Raw genomic sequence first — 16,530 nt, forward strand, 5'->3', positions numbered from 1 at the left:
TGTAAAGAGGATATTCAAAATTTCACTCAGGAAAATATATATATATATGTGAACTGAGGTAAGGTTTATTTGAACTAAAGAGCAAAAATTTGTGTGGTTTGGGATGTTTGAGTTCATGCTGCATTTAAATAGCACAGCTATTTAAAAAGAAATTATTCCAGGAACATATTATCCTTTCCTTGTGGCTAATATATATATATATATATATATAAATTATTTTTAAAAATTTACTCAAATTGTAATATTTCCTCTCTCTCTCCAGTAAATATAAGAGCTTAACATTAAATCTATATTAAAAAAATCTTATATATTCTAGGGACTACAAGTTCAGCCAAACTAGGTCCTTGCAGCCGAGTTTGCTGCTCTGCTTTTGGCACAAGTACAAATGAAATACTCCAGAAGACAGATATGTTACATTCTTTCAGGTGTTTTGAGTTAACATTCATGGAACTCAAGGAATTTCTATGGAAAAAAGCCCCCATCTTCAGAGAATTTCATAACCTTCAGTTGGGAAACATCAGGGGAAAGTTTCCATAAGACAGAGCATACTTTCCTTTAAAAGCCCTTGATGGCAACTATAAAATATATTATACATATTGTATATAATAAATTCAATTTTATATAATTTTTTTAAACAGAGATCCTGTTTCTAAAAAGGAGTAGAGCACACTCCATGCATAGAGCTACTTTTATGAAGTGGATAGAAATGTGTGAAGGAGTACCACTATAGGTTATTATCATACTGTCCTTTGAGTCATGCCAAGGGAGTAAAATTGATAATGAAGGATCTTCTTTTGGGACCAGGAGAACTCCACCTTCCTGGAGTGTGCTGCCACATGCACGAGCATAAAATGGAAGTTGTCTTTGTGCTCATGGCCTCAGATTATAACTCGACTGTTGATTTGAATTCCTGCAGGCTTTGCACTCTTGGGACCTGCCCTATCTCATTTGGAAGAGATCACATAATGTTTTTTCCCCTTTACAGCCTCACCATCACCTTGTAGCTAAGCCTCTCAGTTGATAACCTTATGTCTAATTTTCACATTTAACAAATTTTCCTCTAAGTCAATTAGTAAAGACTGTTCAATACCAAGGATGGAGCTAAATATATTAAGCATTAACCATTGATTTGTCAACTTTTTCAAAGTCACATTCTTTAATAGTTGCCTAGACTTGTCTCCTTTTAATAAATACACCAAAATGGCATCTGAATATCCTGTTACAGGTATTGTACCCTGTAACTGCTGCATACCCACCATTACAGCATCCAGATTCACAGTTTCCAAATCAAACCTATAAATGTCATAGTAGCACTGAAAAATCTTTCTAAGCTCCCCCCAAAAGCCTGCTAGAGGTAAGAATCTTCCTTGTATTTAGGTGAAGTCTGCTTCAAAGCTATTTTTTTACATGTGAAGAAAATTCTCTGTATTTCTTTTAGCCCATCCTAGGTATTTCGGTTTTCTTTCTCTGCTGCAAGCAATAAAACACTTTTATGTTCAATATATGAATAGTAGAGATTTTTTAAAGCCTAACATTTTACAAGGTTTTCCTAAAGCTTGTAAAATATGAATGATCTGTGAAATGGCTCCATACATTAAAATGCAACTCAGGCATGCCAGTTCTCCATCTCTCCCTTTATTCATTACTTAGAGGGCTAGAACCATCCTGGGATGCCTTGCACTAGGAGGGAAAGCACATAACTAATTTCCTAAATGCTCTGTTTACTTTGCATACCTTGTGGGCAAAAGTTGGCAAGAAAGGACTGGAAGCTGTTTGCTTTGAAATTATCACCCCATTTACAAGATTCAAGAGAAAAGTCTTTTAAACTGAGGTAAGAGGGAAAAGGAAGTGACTCTGTGCATGGTTAATGCTTCAGGAGAGTGCTAGCAGTGCAGTGGAGGTCATCAGCTGACAAAGAAAACTGACACCAAAAAAGTTTCCTTACCAAGTGCACAGGGACACAATATTTAGAGCACCCAGAGAGAATAAGGGCACCAGCCAGATCTATGTAAAAGGCTTGTATTTAGTTTAAAGCCACCCTATATTATTTGAAATGAAAGAACAGCTACACAGGAGCATGGCTGCTATTGAAAGTACAAACTCAACACCCTCACTCAGTTTGCAAAAGCCTCTTCTTCCCTGACTAATAGGGCCACCCAGGATGGGACCGGCAGGAAGGGAAGAGAGCTACAGACACAGGCAGGGCTTGATAACACAAAGAACTTGGCAATGAAATTACTTTAAGCAAGTCTTGAATCCTCTTCTTTTTTTTTTTTTTTTTAATGGGGTGGGGTGTGGGGATTGCTTTCCAGCTTCTCAATCCAACATTGCAAATTATCATGTGTTTGCACAGCCATGCTGTGAAATACAGCAGAGATGAAGGGAAACTTCTAAATACTTTTTTTCAAAGCCATATAAAAACTACATAAAATACAGTCTAATGCTAGATCAGCTCTCCTGTCCAGCCCACAGCACAGCTCCACAAAACAGCACAACCAAGCAGGTACTGGCCAGTGATGGCAGGAACTACTTACAGCAGAGCTGCCACTGAAGATTTCATATCATTGAATGATGGTCTGAGCCTGCTGCTAACCCACTTGGAACAAAAATGCTCCCTCCTGCCAAGCCATCTCATGGATACAGAGAGCACGATGTGAAAGTGCTTTGGAGGAGGCTTTGCTCAAGCCAGGAAATCTGGGGATGCAAGGCTTACTCTTACATAGGGGCTTTTGGGAAAGCAACATGAGATAATTTAAGAGAATTAGCAGGTCCCTCTCCTTTCTGGTCAAGAAGGAATGCTGCAGCATCTACTTGCCCTACTTACACTTGACAAAAATGCCACCAAATTGTACTTTTCTCTACAGATTTCCCAAAATTGCCCAAAGTGAAGCAATGAAAAAAAAACCCAAACCAACAACAAAACCAACACCCAGCCACACCCCTCCCCCCCACAACAAAACAAAACACACCACAAAATCACAGAGAAATTAAATTGCTTGCTAAAGACAGCAGCAAAACCACCATGCTGAAGTCTCCAGTCAAGAAACTTAGAGCACCCCACTGCATACAGTGGCTTGCATAGATGTTGGTCTGGACACCAAACCTACTCACAAAGCAGCCCAGACTTGCAGTATTGCAGTAAGTATGCCAGTTTCATCTGACTGATTCCACTGAATTATTGGCATGGTGTTGGAGCATCTCAGTTTGGGACAGAGACCTGTCTATCCATGCCAAGTTTTTACACGTGAAAGGCCTGAGAAAACAAAAAAGTCTCTAAGAGGGAGGGAAAGGAAGCAAGTATGTAGCCACTTCTGGCCACGAGTTTACAAACACCTTCTTTTACCAACAAGCAAAATAATAACATAAAGTAACTCTTCAGCACTGCCTCATTCATGAGCTCGTAACTTCCAAGGTTGCTAAACCCTCTTCTGGTATCAGAGCTCCTGTTCAAGTATAATTCAAGTAGATTAATTAAGCCACAGACAACAGAAAACACAGTCTGCCTCCTCAAATTATCAGTAGGAGACAGTAGCATGAAGGGTTTAGTTTCAAGAATGCTGTTTACATTTACTCATTTTACAGGCGTAAAAATCAAAATTAAAAGAGAATAACTAATTGCTACAACTGGGAAAAGTAAATAGGCATTTAAATTTGAACAGTGGCAACAAGCAAAACATTGCAAAAGTGAAGTGGAAAGTGTTACTCTGAGCAATTGAGATACTATGTTTTGATAACTGAGTTAATTTGAGATGATTCACACCCACAAGCTGCTTTATGTCCTTTTACACTACAGGTCCAGGAGATACAAAACTATGCATAAAAATCACTATTGGATCAGACAGCATCCAGGACAATGACAAAGTAAGTGCATTTTCATGCCAGATTATTACAGTAAATTTGAGGCTGTAATATTTCAACCTAAACCCTAAAGCACATCTATCCCACACAGACATCTCTCATCTCGGTACACCAAGCCAACTGCACTGCAGCGCTCTACACAAGAAACTCCTCCTTCTCAAGCAAACAGCACGACGCTTTGGAAGAAGAAATGGAAGTAAAACCAAACCCCTCAATCCAAAAGAGTTCTTAGCCCACCTGAGCAGCACAAGCGTTGCTGGTCAAAGGGACTTCTTGAGGCTCAGGCTTCTGTGCAAATAGGGTCCGGGGTGAAATGCCTTTTGATGTGTACTTGTTCCTGCTGGAAGAGACACAGAACAGATGCCTCAGAGGACACATAAGACAAGGGACTGGGCAATATGCACAATCAAACATAAAGAGCTCGCTCAGGGGGTCTATGGGCATCCTAAGCAAGGAATCATTTTGCAGCTGGCATCTCAAGACATTGCTGAAAGTTCCTCATTTTCATCTTTATAAGAATAAAATATGGTGAAATCTATTGATTTTGTATCACACTGAAGGCTTTTTCAGCAACTGAAGGCTTAAAGATGTGACATAAGCAACAGATATCAAATCATTGGGATTTTCAAAACAGGATGTCAAAACATATAGGACAAACATGTAAGAATTAGTTAACTTCAAGATCTCAAAAGCTGTCATTAGTGAGTAACATCACAATGCAACTGTAATGCTTTTTTTGCAGTTCAAAATTACTGGAATTATGCTCTACATTACCTAAGTGTTTTATTAGCTACCTGAAATAAGTAAGTTCTTTATGGTAAAATTAAGAGATTACATGGTTTAGTAACATGAGAAATAAAAACAGAAGGCAAATCACAGAGTTAAAACAATTACTTGTCAAGCTGTGCTCATTCCAACCAAAACAATCTTAAGATACCTGAATGCAGATAGGTATCTCGTAACAAGGGATGCAGGTAAGGTTTGCAGATCAGAGAACTGTGACCTCTGAAGCAAGGAAAGCAAAAGGGATGAGGCCAACACAGCCTCACAGCTAAGCATCACATTCAGAACTTCTGCTGTTATTAGAAGGGCTAAGGTGGCTCCTGGGTTCAAAGATATGAGAGTGAATGGAAATAATGATTGGGGCAGCATGGGGCAAGAGTGACACTGAAATACTCTGCCCAGTTCCATGGCTGATGATCAAAAAGAGATGTTGAAAATTATAGAACATGCAAAGTAGAGCTACAAAAGCAATTAGCATCTGGGGGGAGGTAAAAAGCATTATGTATAATCAGATTTAAAGATTCAGTCCTTTTGATAAGCCACCCAGACAACTGACAGTTTACTTGATCATCTTTAAAGAAAAAAAATTATCAGCAACAAAAAGTCTTTAATACAGCCACAAGAAAACTTAAAAGACATGAACAGATGCAATTCAAAACAATAAAAGGCTCTTGTTAGAAACAAGATGAAATTCTGAAAAGGCAAAACCAAATGGGAACAAACTCTTAAAGATGCATCTTTTTTTTCTCAGAATTTTCAAGGTAAGATATGCTTTAGTCCCAGATTTTGTTTGGCCCATGAGCAATAGCCAAGTGATATGTTCAAACAGTTGTGAGACTTGACAGTTCTGCTGACCCTAAATTATAGACGACAATCTCAAAAAATCCCAACAAAACCCAAAATCAAAGAAAAATCCCTTAATCAAATAATTTAAAAAAGAGCCCACAAAGATATTGCCCTGAATTTTCATCAATGCTACCAAATAACAAATTAAATGCACAATGGACTGTGAAATGCTTGCAGATCTTCCCCCAGTTAAATGTCAGACCAAGAAGTCATCTGTTTATAAACAGAGATGTCACCTCCCCAGAGTTTTATCCAACCTACTAATACATAAACTCATACCACCACTTAGGACTCAGGATTGCCAAGGCAAATAAAGTCTTTTGGTTTTTCATCTCAACAGCTTGGGTAGGCAGAAGGTGCCAACACCTGGACCACACAGCACATGCCTAATCCAAGCCATGAAGCCAGCTTTGTGGTTGCAGAGTTACTGACTCTTGAAAAACTTCTTAAAAGTACTCACAAAGACACTTTCTGCCTGTGCAGAAGCTTTTCTGACAAAACCATTGCCATTTGACATATGTGGGGGAAAAGAAAACCTCAGAGTCACCCACGTATACCCATATGGGAGATGTGCACACATCATAACCACAACTGCAGTTTACATGAGGTGTTAGTTCATGAGGGAAAAGTTCCAGTTGCTGATGATGCGTGTCAAAGTTGCACAGAAAAAATTTTCACAGCTTTTAAACTACTTAATCACACAAGACTGGAAATAGAGGAAGTCAAATTACTGCTTTTATTGCCCAACAATTCAACAGGCCCAACATTAAATTTATACCAATTTGTCCCAAAATGATTAAATGAAGATAGCATGTAAGTTCAACACACGCTGTGACAACACACTAAGGAAGGCCAAATGAATGTTCTACTGATAGATTTAAGAGAGATGTTGCATATTTTGGACTTCCAGCTGCAATGAGCATAATCATGTCTATTAAAGGGAAACTAACTAACCAATACAAGCTGAAGGAAATCATACCCTTCTACTATTAACTATTCCAAGTGCCCTGTATCTTCAGGAAAGAAGCTTTTATTTGCTTTGCAGGCCTAGTTTAAAGCCCAGCAAAAGATTACTAACTTGTCCTGATTCAGGATGGTAAACTTCACCTTGTATTTCAGTTGTACCCTTTTTACCAGATGAATTTGGTTTATATTTTCTGCCCTCTGCTTTCTCACTCTGGCTGAATACATTTGACCAATAACAATTTTCCTACAGGGCAAACATTGGTTAAAAAATTGGTTCTTCATAAATTCTAAACAGTGATGCCCATAGGAGTGTAAGAGCTAGATCTTCTTTATATACAACTCTTAGACGTCAGAAGGAGATACTATCTCTTCTTAAACTATCTAGAAGATAAACAAGAGGCCTGGGGAAAAAGATGTGAGGAGTTCACTCCTCAAATTTTTACATATTTAAAACACAGTCAGTAAGTATAGACAGAACATTAAGCTTTCTGCATTCCTTCTCTAAGACACAGAGCTATCACATTAATAATTCCTCTAGATACAGCAAGATTAGTGTCAGGTTTATGAGAGTGTCCTTCAATCCAAGTCAACATGCAGACCTAATCCAGTTTAGCTACAAATATGCTAGTCAGGTCTGTTCAGCAATTAGCATGAATATACCTTGTTATAAAAAAGTAAGTTCTGGAACAATTCAGTTTAAGTGCTAAACATCTCCTGGATTTTTATTTAAAATCATGCTGTTCACAGGCAGTTTTCATGCACCTAATCTGGAAGAGTGGTTCTTATGGGTCTGCTTGAAGGTCCACCACAGAATTAGGATATTTTAGTGGCAAAATTTTTCTACAGCTTCCTGGATTATTGTAGGATTGAGAAGGCAGAAAGAATGACATCTGCAACACAAAGATAACTGTGATTGTCAAGTAATACCAAAGCCATTCACTGCAAATTACGTAAATCATAGAATCACAGAAAGGTTTGGGTTGGAAGGGACCTCAAAGATCATCTCATTCCAGCACCCCTGGATACCTTCCACTAGACTAGACTGCTCAAAACCCCATCCAACCTCGCCTTGAACATGTCCAGGGATGAGGCATTCACTCACAGCTTCCCTGCACAACCTGTTCCAGTGCCTCACCACCTTCACACTACAGATTTTTTCCTAATAGCTAATCTAAGCTACTCTCTTTCAATTTGAGCCCATCCCTCCTTGCCCTGTCACTACATGCTTTTGTAAATAGTCTTGCCCTATCTTTCCTGTTAGTTCCCTTCAGGTACTGGAAAGGCAGTTAGATCACTCCAAAGCCTTCTCTTTTCCGGGCAGAACACCCCTAACCTTCTCAGCCTGTCTTCATAGGAGAGGTGCTTCATCCTTCTCATCATCTTCATGGCCCTCCTCTGGACTGCTCCAACTGATCCCTGAGGAACACCACTGGTGTCCACTTGGACATCATGCCATTCACTGCAACTCTTTGAGTGCAACCATCCAGCCAATTCCTTATCCACTGAGTGGCCCATCTATCAAATCCATGTCTCTCCAGTTTAGACGACTATACCATGTGGGACGATGTCAAACTTTGCATAAGTCCAGGCAGGTGATATTGGTTGCTCTTCCTTTATCCACCAACACTGTAACCCGGGTCATAGAATGCTATCAAATTTGTCAAGTATGGTTTGCCCATGTTGACGTTGCCCATTTTGCCTGTCATAAACCACCTCCCTTCTTTTCCATATGCTTTCACATAGCTCTTAGGAGGATCTGTGTCATGATCTTGCTGGGCCCAGAGGTAAGTCAGGAAGACTGACTGCCTTCACTTTTTACTTGTGGCCTTAAACTAGTGATGCCAGTTAATAAGAAAACAAGTGAAACACCAGGAATAAGGTTTTAGTTGGATAACTAACTTCTTGAGAACACACTTTGATTGAATAAATCAACTACTAAATTCACATGTTTGCAGCATTGCAAAGCTTTTTGACCAGGGGCATGTCAAAATTGAAACTACAAAGGCAGAAACTCGGAAGCTAACTATAAAGGTGGAGCAAGGTCAGAAGTGTTTCAGAACGTGCCAGGTGGACTCTGTCCCCCTGAGCATGAAGGCTGACAAGCCTGGGGAACTCAGCATGGTGCTAATCATCAATCCGTGCTGGCGCCAGCTCCCAGAAGCTGAATTCCAAAGAGAAACCAAGTGTCCCTACAAGCACGTGGCTGGTGACCACAGCTCTGCTGACACATTCCTGAGGGCAAACTCGGTCCTGCATTATGGTGGTGTAAAGCTGAGCAGCGGGGCAGGGGCTGACCATCACATTGAGGCTGAGACTTTTTTAATAATTACTAGTAACATTTATTAAGCACAGATACTTTTAGACATTACAACGAGAAGTCTTCCCTCAACTACCTGAGATGGAAACTCAGAGAGTTCCAAAAGTTATATATTTCCAGAGATACAACTGCAGAGACAGAAACAGAAATACTTGATTTTAACAGATAACTAAATTACTATCTGCCTAAAGAAAGTAAGCCCCAGGTCCACAAGATCCCCTGAACAGCTTTCCAGTCTGTCTGGTTGCACCAGGGTTGGGCAAACATGTGTCCTCTCCCTCCTCCATCCATCCTCTGCTGCCTCCAGAGCAGCAGAGGACAAGGACTCCAGGCCTCTTTTTGTAGCCAGATTTGATCAGTTTTATAGACAGACAGCTTTTTGTACCATTAACCACTGATGGTTAAATAAAATGTCTGTTTTCAACTCCTTAGTTCTAAATGTGTTTGATCAATTAAAAAGTAAGAGGCTAAACCACTTACTTTCCAAATAGTGGTTTTTGTTACAAGACACCCCCTCAATCACTTAGGCGAAATGATTTTATTTTATTTTCAACAAGGATTAACTGACCAATGTCAAATCCAAGTTAGACTCATACTTAAACAAAACTCTTTAAGTAATACTCCACTAATCCTAGTTACCCCTGGCCTTATTACAGCTAATAATACTCTTTTTCTTGATTGTTTGGGGTTTCTTTCTCTAGTAGAAGCCATTTAAATAGACCCTCCACTATAAGCTGAGCTTTACAATTTCCTATGGTGCATAAGAAAACCTGCAAGAAAAGCCAAAATAAATATCCACTACTGAGTTGAACAAAAAGGTAAAAGTGAAGGAGTAGGAGGAATACCACATCGAGGTTGTTTGTTTACTTAATTTCATCATAATTATTTAGACTCTCATCTCACTAATAGCTGTGCAGGTGCTAACTTTACTTCAAGAAGGACCTAGAGTTTTTGTTTGCATAAATCAAGTACATTTAATCAAGTGCACATTAGCTCATCAACACATTGGATCTGATGAGAAATTGCATAAGTGACAATGCCAAGCTATTTCGGTGAATATTCATGATATCTCTGTGGAACAGGCTGACTGGAGGGGAGTGAGAACAAAATGACAGTAAAAGAACGGTAGCAATTACTTTTCTAGCAGTTAATGTTGCCATTAACTGCTTGCTGGCAAGAGCTTAAACTTGCAAACCCCAATTTAGGCTTGTTACCTTAATTTTACAATTGTAATTCAATATTCTGAATGTGACACCAGTGTAACAAACATCTTCATTCAGTGCTTCATACATTAAATAATTTAAAAATATATGAAAATTTCCAAATTCTAGCCATTACAGAAATAGAAATGCTTAGTATTTAATCTTCATAAAAATAAATAAATAATGTGCAAATCTTTTTCTCAAAACTGAGCCAGAATCCAAACCCATTTGCAACAATAAAGTGTGACTTTTTTGTTCTTAATAGGCATTCATGAAGAGGTCTCCCTTCAAAATGTAATTTGTCCTTAGTGATCTTCTGCATGCAAGGCAAACAACTCCCAGTTTTATAAAGCTATACAAAGCCTTTATCCAACTTCCAATATCATCTGTAGAAAATTCAGGCAGAGTAGTGCTGTGCCCTTAGTGAGAATATTTTACATAACAAGTCCTCAAGTCAGATGAACAAAGAAAGGCTTAGATGAAAGAACAAAAAAACTTGGATCACTTTCAGATTGCTAGAATGGATGAAGGAGGAGAGAAGAGAGGGCTGATCAGGTGCACCATCGACTGCATCCTTCTGAAACCCAGACCCTTGTGTGCTGCTGACCAACCTATGCAGAAGGTCACACAGCCTCTCCTCCTGCCTCCCCACCACCTCTGCCCACCAAGTTCTGGTACAAGGTAGTTCACTGGACTCACACCTGCCATTTCAGAAGAATTTAGATACTTATGGACTGTGGGTCACAAATGCAGCTCAATTCAGCCAACCCCAACTGTTTGCTTTGTCCCTCTGTCACAACAGAGAGATATACAGGAGACTCATGCTATCAGACTTCACAACACTAATATGAACAGCCATGAAATACAGTTTACATTCATATGCCTATCTGTAAACTCTGGCAGATTCAAAGATCAATAGAAAATAACCCTGAATGGTAATCTCTGGCAAGGGGACAGGATGAACAGCTGAATGCATCAGCTTCTGGAGCAAAAGTCAGACTCACAAGTGTATTTATTGTACTATCCCTCCCATCGTTGACAATCCAGGAGTATCAAAGAAGCCTAGTTATCAACACTGTTGTAACAGACTATCACAAGCATCCAAAGCTTCAGTTGCACATTTTGGGGGTTCATGTTACTACAAAATACAATATCACATTTTGATGGGTTGACCCTAGCTTCTTACAATAATCTCAGGTGATTTAAACAGCTTTTGGTACCAGAAGCCACCATTCAAACTCCTTTCCCAAACACTGACACCATTTAGTTTCTGTATTTGTTTAAGTCATATATTTTTAAGAAAGACTTTTTTCTACTTCACAAGCAATCAGACTAGGTTTTAGATCCACAAGTGTTCTAGGTAAGGAGGACAAGCCATGCTAGGCTTGGAAGTAGACTTCCTTCCTTCCTCCCTTTTGTTTTGGCTGGAAGCATGTTCTATTCTGGCATATCAATTGCAGGCAGCAGCCCCCGTACCCAGGTGTGCTGGATCTGTCTCACAACCTGACAGGCAGGCAGGGCATTAAGCATCAGCCCAACATGCATTTATAATCTCACTCCCTAGCAAATAGTGAACAGGTCTCCCAGCTGATTTGCCTATAGCATGGTATATAGCTGTTGCAAGACCAGTTGCACACTTCAAGCTTTGGGGAGGGGGAAGAAAGAAAAAGAAAAAATTTTCAGCCCAAACTTAGAATTTATGTCTTCTGAAAAAAACTGTTAAGAAAACTGAAGTCAATCCTAGGTACAAACCAGCAGCCTATTACTTACCAACCTTTGCTTCCTCTTAGATTCCATTGTAATGAGAACATAAACAGTAAAATAAGCATATATCTCCCTTGAATGAATTACCTGTTCAGAGTTCCCTCTGGTGTTCAATAAGCTCATCATCACATTCAAGGTAACAGCCTTCGTTACAAAAGCATAAGTTCTCTCATGTGCAAGTTATCATTTGATGACAAGCTCAGCAATAAGGACAGGACCATAGTGCTGTAACTCGTGGACAAAAGCAATGTTACTTTTCATCAGATTTCAGAGGGGCGATGAACTTACACTTCCTCCTTTGTATATTCAACCCAGTGTCTGATTAACCTCGAAAAGAACCTAAGTGTTAAAGATCCCTTCTGCCTCCCGATGTCACCAAACCGACGAAGTCTCGGAGAAGGCAAAGTCACAAATTACAGGTACAGCCCATCTGAACGCGGCACGCAAAGATGTTCTGCACCTCCCGAATAACTATGCTTTGAGTCACAAGCCTTTCCAGACTCGCACTCCCATTCGCCTCCACGGAACATGAGCAAAGTACAGTGTATCTAATTAACAGTTAGGAAAGAAAGTTTAGAGCTGCCTCTGCCAAAGAGACAAAACGCGTTTGCAGGAAAATCCCAAACGAGTTCCCGAGTCGGCGGTGCGCAGGCGGGGCGCGGGATGGGCGCCGGGCCAGTGCCAGCCGCGACACCGGGGCTGCTGACCCCGGCCGCTTCGGGGTTGCGAAACTCCCGGGAAGAGCGGCCAGCCTGCATCGAGCGGGGCGGAGAGAGCTCGCCGGACACCGGCGCACCCCGGCCGCCGCTCGGGAGGAGCCCATTCCCCGCGCCTCCCCCACCTCCCCGCCCCGCACGGCGGCTGAGAAAGGCGCTCCGAGTCCAGAGCCGCCACCCGGGAGCCCCTTAACCAAAACCATCTGGTCACGGGCAGCGCGGCAGAAAGCCCCATCCGCCCCGGCCCTCGCCGCTTACCCCCGGCCCCGGCCCCGCAGCCGAGGAGGAGAGAAGCTGCTCTAGCCACAACTCAGCAGCTCCCGAGCTGGGGGAGACAGGGGGAAGTCGCCGAGGAATCCGCCTTCCCCCCTCCCCTCCGCGCCCATCCCGCGGCGGCAGCGCTGGGGCTGCGTTACCTTCAACAGGTGCAGGCGCCGCCGGGAGGGAGCCCGCGGGCACGGACCGTCCGAGTTGCCCGAGCGGGAGCGGCGGCCCCGGCAGCCCGGGGTGGGTGGCGGTGGGCTGGACAGAGGCGCTACGGCAGCCCCCGGCGGCCGCCCATGCTCCCGGCGGGCCCCGCCGCCGCCGCCGCCGCCACCGCAGCCGGAGTCAGCGCGAAGGCGGCAGCGGCTGCGACCACCTCCGAGAGGAAGGACGGGAGCGGCGGGGAGCGAGGGAGGGGGAGGCAGAGAGCGAGAGGAGAGAGAAAGCGCCCCAAGAGAAATAATCATCACATGGCGGTCACGATCCGCCGCCGCCCCCCGACAGCCAGAGCCTACGCTTGGGAGCCGGGGAAAAGCTGCGAGGAGGGGACACACCTGTAGGCGCAGCACATATCCGCTGTGAGCACAATGCGAGACAGGAAACTGAAAAAAAACAGCCCAGGGAAGGAGAGAGGCTCCCGTTCGTCCCTCCTTCCCTCCCTCCCTTTCTCCCTCCCTCCCTCTGTCCGTCCTCCTCCTCTCTCCACCCCCTGCCCCCGGTCAGGAGCCGCTTGCAGCGCTGTCTCATGCAGGGAGATCCAGGCAGAAGGCTGGGAGGCGGCGGGAGCCGTACTTTCTCCCCGTTTTCCTTTCCCTGTCTCCGCTTTGTTTTGCCCGCCAGCCAGGCAAAGAGCTGTGTTTTGCCTGCCAGCCAGGCAGAGGCCAGCCCGGCGAAGCGGGGCCGCCCGCGGGGCCGAGAGCTCCCGGAGAGCGGGGGCGCTCCGAGCCCCGCCGGGGGAACGGGGCCGGGCCGGAGGCTGCAGCTCCAGCGCGGGGGCACCGAACCCCAGCCGCCCGTGGGCCCCTGGGGTGAAGAGCGGGGAGCAGCGGGGCTGCCGGGAGCTGCCTCCGGGCCGCCTCTGCCCGCGGCCGGGGTCGGCGCTTGGCCTCCGCCGCGCTCTGCAGCGGGGCGGCGGCACCGCTGGGAAAGGGTCTGGTCGGTACCTGACGGCCTTGGGGTACCTGTCGTATCCCGGCGGTGTTCTGAGGACGCTCCTGAACATGAAGGAACATTGCAATTCCCACCCCTTACCTCCTGAGCAGAGTCTCTGAGCACCCAGACGTTTCCTCCCTTCTTGAACACCCTCGTCGATGAGGGGCCCGGAATATGTCACTGGCATCACTTTTACTGAACTTGAAGTACTCTAGGGTTTTCCCCTCTTAGATAAATCCTCTGCAATCACAATTTCTGCAGGTTGTCTCTCTGTTTAAGTACTCTACTAAAAAGCCTGTGTGCAAATTTTTCATGCCTTCCCTGTAAACAGATCAACGGAGTTATTGCAGAGCTCACCTCCCACCTGTTGTGAACACAGCGTCGCTGTGCTATAGCATCGTCATCTCCACGTTCAGATGTTACGTTTGTCTCAACTATAGCTAATGTAGGGATAATCTATTTAAAGGAGGGATGTTTTAGGATAATGGCTCAGGTAAGCTTTGGTCAGGATGTTTATACTTTGTAACTTTCCATCAGTGAAATGTGGACAGGCAATGTTTCAAGGAGTAATTAATTAACTGCTCTCGGCACTTTGAGTGCAGCTTCATTAAATGCTGTGTGTGTTGTGCTCCCTACTAAAACACCAGGAGACAGCTGGTCTAAAGGCCATGCTTCCCAAACAGGAAGCTGCTGAAAAGTTACCTTTGCATCTCAAAACAGCAACAAATCAAAAATAAATAAAAATCAGCCCGAAAACCTGGGCAAGAATAAAGTTATACTTTTGGAAGAGATGTTAAAAGTGGCTTTCAGACTCTGTCTGTGCAAAGTGCCACTGCAGAATTAATGGTGGGTAAAACATAATATAGAGTTTTGTGGGGTTTTCCCTTTGGGATTGCCCCGGGGAGGCAGACTGTGCTGGCCGAATTTTGCCAGCCTAGCCCAGTTATTGTGCTAACCACCAGAAGGCCCTTGTCCTTGTTTATTGGCTTCCTTCCTGCCCTTCACCTGACTGGGCTTAGTCACTGCAAGATAAGAAAGAACAGCTCTGGCATAACTCTAGTGTTTCAGAAGGTCTGGATTCCCCCTCTGTACCTCTCCACTTACTGGAAAGGAGAAAGGGAATCTGAAGAGAGAGATGGGACTTCCCTAGGAAAACTGAGTTAGTCACGTCCTGCAATCCTTGTGAGGAATCCAGTAAGGAGAAACTCACAGGCTGCTAATGGGCTTGGTAACACCTGACTTTCCAGGCTGCTTTCTCAACATCTGGGCTTCTGGCCAGGTTGTACCCTAAATTTTGGCAGAATGCCCTGGAATTACCAGCCTGGCAGCTCTCTTTGTGCCCTGGGCTGTGAATCTCTGCCTTCCATCATACTCTGCCCCAGGGCTTTCTGCTGGGGTCTCTGTCACTCATCCCCCTACCCTGCCTGCTCCAAACATTATGATCTGCTCTCTCTACTCTGGGGAAAAGCCCACATCTGCTCCATCTGATGATCACTGACCAGGACTGTACTTGCTACTCTTTTGCTGTCTCAAGGTGGCTGTACTCAGGTTAAATCTAAGCCTTACCCCCCTCTCAGCTCACAACATAGCTTCCTTTGGCTGATAGAGTTTCTTCCAGCTCCTGTTCAGCTCCTGTGGCTCTGGCCTCATGAGAATTTGTTTGTTTTTTTTTTTAGAAGCCTGGAAGCCTGCCTGTGAACATATACAGAGCCAGACCAATGGCAACAGTTTATTTAATTCAACAGAAGAGCTGCTGAAGTGAAGCTGTGCTGAATCCTCATCCAGTCCATAACAATCCCTTGCTGTGCACCTGACCTTGCTAAGTGTGACCGGGGTTATGAAGCTGATCTGGATCTTGAGGTGGCCACACAGCATCCCACCCCCGGATAGCTGTCTTCCTGCTAACCCTCCATAAACTGCTGTTCTGCCAGGCACATTTGGATGTGCTAAAGCAGCAGTGTGGCATATTGGCCCATGCTTCTGCCAGCTGGGACACAAATGTGCACCACAGCACTCTGGTTACCGAATTCCATGCTGAATTTGGCACTTGGCCCACTTGCAAAGGTGAAAAGTATTCACAAGATAGTCTTCTGCACTTCCTTGTCTTGGAACCAGCACACCATCCTTCTGACTCATGGAGAAGTGATACAGGGAGATATCCTCCAGTGAACCCAGTAAACAACTGCACATCAAAACCTGCTATTTGTGACTAAAGGAGAAATTCCCTCCCTTAGCATCATCCACCAAACAAAACAAAGAAGAAAAGATGTCACATCATATCCTAAATGCAGAGATGCTTAGAGAAGAGCAACAAGTAAAGGACTTAATGATTAACAGCTTCCCAGACTCCTGGGGATCTTCAGGGCAGTCACGCACATGCACAGGGTGTGGCTCGGGGCAGAAAGCTTTGTTCCCTCCCTCTCCAGCATCAGGACACAGACGACACAGCTGTGTTTGAACAGAACTCTAGTCGAGATTTCAATTTCCTCTTTATTTCCTTCCTTTACATTCTGTCTGTCTCTCCTTTCTTTGTTATCACCCATTTGTTGTTATGTGTATCCTCCTGATTTTTTTTTCTCCGTCTGTTATTTTTTTTCTGCATGTTATTTTCTTTTACACCGAAGGTGACACCTGTGCCTCTTCCCTGCCTGCTTCTCTTCCC

The 16,530-nt window shown here is 43.7% G+C and overlaps 1 protein-coding gene across 4 annotated transcripts in view; it reads right to left on the reverse strand.

Annotated features, from left to right (window-relative positions):
- Positions 1-13,321, reverse strand: part of PLXNB2 (plexin B2) — a 251,670-nt gene extending 238,349 nt beyond the window's left edge. Inside the window, exons 1-2 of one of the 4 annotated variants that reach the window (XM_036400705.2) lie at positions 13,271-13,321; positions 4,096-4,198 (exon numbers count right to left, since the gene is read on the reverse strand). The gene's annotated coding sequence lies outside the window, so the exon portion shown is untranslated. Of the gene's footprint in view, positions 1-4,095; positions 4,199-12,868; positions 13,050-13,270 lie in introns of those variants that run through there. The other 3 variants (XM_036400706.2, XM_036400704.2, XM_036400707.2) reach the window with 3 other exon arrangements.
- Positions 13,322-16,530: the final 3,209 nt, after the last annotated feature.

This window comes from Molothrus ater, chromosome 5, assembly GCF_012460135.2.
Source record: "Molothrus ater isolate BHLD 08-10-18 breed brown headed cowbird chromosome 5, BPBGC_Mater_1.1, whole genome shotgun sequence".
NCBI classification, from domain to species: Eukaryota; Metazoa; Chordata; class Aves; order Passeriformes; family Icteridae; genus Molothrus; species Molothrus ater.